This window comes from Saccopteryx bilineata, chromosome 3 (genome assembly GCF_036850765.1).
Source record: "Saccopteryx bilineata isolate mSacBil1 chromosome 3, mSacBil1_pri_phased_curated, whole genome shotgun sequence".
In the NCBI taxonomy this organism is placed as follows: Eukaryota; Metazoa; Chordata; class Mammalia; order Chiroptera; family Emballonuridae; genus Saccopteryx; species Saccopteryx bilineata.
In genome coordinates, this window is record NC_089492.1 from 161,809,649 (window position 1) to 161,813,971 (window position 4,323).

Here is a 4,323-nt window from a genome sequence, read left to right on the forward strand (position 1 = left end):
TTTTTGAAGAAGGATCTGGGTAGCACATCTCCATGTCCATCGTGACCCTTCTGCCAACTGGAATTACTACACTATATTAGTTTGGGAAGCACCTCTTCCAGAATTCTAGTGGTGTTTCTTCCTGAGGGACAATATAGAAGATTGGAGATAGTGTAACAAACTACAGCTCTAATTGTTGCACTTGGACTCAGGGTCACAAATGCTATATATATTGTATTGCCTCAGAATCTACCCTGGTGGCATAACCTTGGTTCACATTCCTGAGAGTCCTGAGTACCTTGTCACTAAGCCCTTCTAGGACTGCAGTTTCTCTATCCATTCAGTTGGCTATCCAAGTGTATTACCTGAATTTTATACCTACTCCTCCCTACCCTTATTTTTTAATAGCTTTATCTCCCCTTGCTGATTAGGATCAATAATCCCTATCAAGACAATTCCCTTCTTCTTGCCTACTGTTCTTCCCTAGATACAAGGAGCCTAAAGTACCCAGGCATCAAATATGGGTTATTAACTCAGTGGGATGCATGCTGTGTCCCTGAGTTAAAGTTTGCCCTTCTTAGGCACTAGGGCCTCTACCCTGCAGAACCCAGACTTGTAGGGATGAGAAGCACAAAGTCCCCCAGTGGGTCATTAGGAACAATAGTGAGCAGCATTATCCTTCCACTCCTTGGTTTCTGGCCCATATATTCTTACTACTGGGGTCACAGTGAATATATGGCGTTCTAGAGAATGGCACCTCAGTTATATTTTCCAGCTGTTCCTTCAGCAGGCTGTCCAACTCTACTGGGCCAGCCAGCAGCTTCTGGGTGGTATAGTATGTGATATAACAAGTGGGTCCTGAGGTCACGGCCCATGCCTGAGCTTTCTTCAGTGTGGCGTTGGTGGGCTGTTTAGATACTATGCAGTGTAGGATTCCATGCCTGAGGATCAGGAACAACATGAGCCCCCTAGACAGTGTGCTGTCTGAACTCTATGGGCAGGAAAGGCAAATCCATTCTTAGAATACAGGCTGATTCCTGTGAGGAAAAAAACTGATGGCCCTTCCAGGGTGGAAGCGGTCTAATGTCAACATGATACCAAATATCCATTGGTATCCTTAAGTTATATAGAGGTAGTATCTTATCAAAGGCTCAGTCTTGGTCTCTGTTGCTGACAGGTTGAACATTTAGCAGCATCAGTAGTTATATGAACCTTGGTAAATGGAAGGCCATGATGTTGGGCCCATGTGTAGTCTCTGTCTCCACCACTGTAGCTAGTCTGCTTGTCTTCATTGTGCTTAGTGTCTCTTACTTAGGGGATGTTCTCTGATTAATCTGTGAAACAAAGATCTTCACACTTTGTGCCTACGCTTATATGTCTACCCATGTGCTTTCACCACAGATTTCCTTTTCCTTAATCTTTCCATTTTTCTTTCTCCTAGGTTCCTAGATCAGCCAGTCTAGGCATTTGTCACTGCCTGGAGTCTAACTGTGGGTCGTTTTTCTTTATGGACAAAGTAGGTGACTAAGTTTACCACCTCAAACCCTGCCAATAGGGATGACTTTCTTCACTACTACCTTTAAAGGTCCCCCCATTGAATTGCTGTAAATTGTATATTTGCAGCCTCATGTTGATCAATTTCAAGCTTTTTTCTACCTTTTCAGCTGGTCATAAGGGATCCCTATGTAACCAAAGGTGCTGGTGGGTGCCATGGGTGTCTGGACTACCCAGATATTTAGTTTTACTCAATGAGTACTTTTTTCTTACAATTATTATTAAAAATTAATAGGCATGTAAGCATAATTATAATATAAAATATTACAAATGTTTTTATTATGCATTTATCATAGTGTATTATTGTTGCAATGAATAAAATTTTTCTTCTATTTACGATATTGTTTTCTTCAAATTATTTTGTCCTCCTTTTCATTGTAAAAAAATTGGTCACCTTACTGATATCCCACCTCCCCTCAGCCAACCTCCTGCTGGAGTGGCAAAATTCCCCACCAAAACTTAATTAGTCAGCCCTGCTCTCTAACCCTATAAAAGTTTCATCTCCAGACACTCGGGGCTACTCACACAGTTGCCTGGCATGCAGGGTCCTCTCTTTAGCATTCTTAATTGAGCCTGAGCTATAGGCAGTGCCTTCAGCTCTGAGCTTTGGCACACCATGCCTTATTTTTATGGTTAAGGATTCTCTCAGTTTTGGAATGCTGATAAAGCTTAGCCCAAAAGAAATGTTTAGAATTACATCTAGCCTGACCAGGTGGTAGCACAGTGGATAGAGCGTCGAACTGGGATGCAGAGGACCCAGGTTCGAGACCCCGAGGTTGTCAGCTTGAGCATGGGTTCATCTGGTTTGAGCAAAGCTCACCAGCTTGGACCCAAGGTCACTGGCTTGAGCAAGGGGTTACTGGGTCTGCTGAAGACCCCCGGTCAAGGCACATATGAGAAAGCAATCAATGAACAACTAAGGTGTCAAAACAAAAAACTGATGATTGATGTTTCTCATCTCTCTCCGTTCCCGTCTGTCTGTCCCTATCTATCCCTCTCTCTGACTCTCACTGTCTCTGTAAAAAAATAAGTAAAAATAAAAATAAATTGGTCTTATTTAAAAAAAAAAAAGAATTACATCTAGCCCTGGCCAGAGAAGAGAGCTCAGTTGGTTAGAGCATCGTCCTGAAGTACAGAGGTTGACTGTTCCATCCCCAGTCAGGGCACAGACAGGAACAGATTGATGTTCCTGTCTCTCTCTTGCTCTCTCCCTTCCTTTCTCTAAAAATCAACAAAATAAATATTTAAAAAAAGAATTACATCTACATTCTTTAAAAATATTCAAATCAATTTTTTACTTAAGGAAACTTTATTGAGGTATAAAGTTCATACTAAAGAACCTAGCCATTATAATCATACAGTTCAATGATTTTTAGTAATTTACCAGAAAGTACAACCTTCACCACAATCCGTTTACTTGTTTTTAATTTATTTGTTTGGTGTTTTCTCTAGGTTACACAGTTGTGTCCAAACTAAATCTTTGAAATATTGGGGGATTATTGAAACTCTCAATATTGGAAAACCATCTGTTCAGCAGTCACCTGGGTCTTCCCAAACACACAGGAAGTTCCTGCTTCATGCCCTAGAATGTTTTACTTAAGAGGCTGCCAGCCTGACCAGGCGGTGGCGCAGTGGATAGAGCATCGGACTAGGATGCGGAGGGACCCAGGTTCGAGACCCCAAGTTTGCCAGCTTGAGCGCGGGCTTATCTGGATTGAGCAAAGCTCACCAGCTTGGACCCAGGGTTGCTGGCTCAAGCAAGGGGTTACTCGGTCTGCTAAAGGCCTGCGGTCAAGGCACATATGAGAAAGCAATCAATGAACTACCAAGATATCTCAACAAAGAGGCTGCCAGTCTTGGTGGAGTGCTCAAGATTTGGAGTCAAGCTTCAAGGGATGTAATTTCTGACTTTGTCTCATTCCAGATGAATCATTTTGAGCAAATTATTTTACCCATCTAGGAGCTTTTCTTTCCTCATCCCTAAAATGGGAGTGAATCAAATACCACATAGTGGGGAGATTAAAGAAGAAGGGAGGAAATTTCATCACAGAGCCTAGTAATGGGGTTACATGTGTCCTCGGGAAGGACCCTGCCTCCTCCCTGGAAGGCAGTGAGCGCAGCAGCGTGTCCACTTTCCCCTGAAGCAGGGCTCTCTCTCTCTCTCTCTCTGTTTCCCCAGAATGCATAGCCCTCATTGAACCCATGCTGACAGAAGACATGGGTTTGAAGAGGAGAATCTGGCAAAGAAGATGAGAACCACTGCTAGCCTTGGATAAGAAGGTACCTGAGTGGGAAAGTGTGTGAATTCCTGTTTGAAGTAGGGCAGCCCAGGCTGGTAAAATAAAGAACAAATTTGTGCCAGCAGAAGGTATATGCAGGCACAGAAGCAGGCAAAGACAACTGGTGGGGCAGCGGGACCTGGGTGGTGGACTGAGTAGGCCTTGAGGATTCTCCCTTAAATAATATATGAATAAAATGGAAAAGGATTCTTGGGTTGGGATACTAACAATGTGGCTTCTAGCTGTGTGACCTTGGGCAAGTTTCCTTAACTTGTGTATCTCAGTTACCTCAATTACTTCATCAATAAAATAAAAATAGTGCCAGGATATACCCCAGAGGATTATGAAGATTAAATGCATAACTATAAGTGGTTGAACCACCTCTGACACATATGAAGCTCTCAACAAATATTTGTTATAATTTTTATACTTGCTCCTATTTTTAAAATAGGTGTGGTGGTTGTCACTAATGGACTAACATTTTCTACTACAACATATTTTTCAGGCTTTC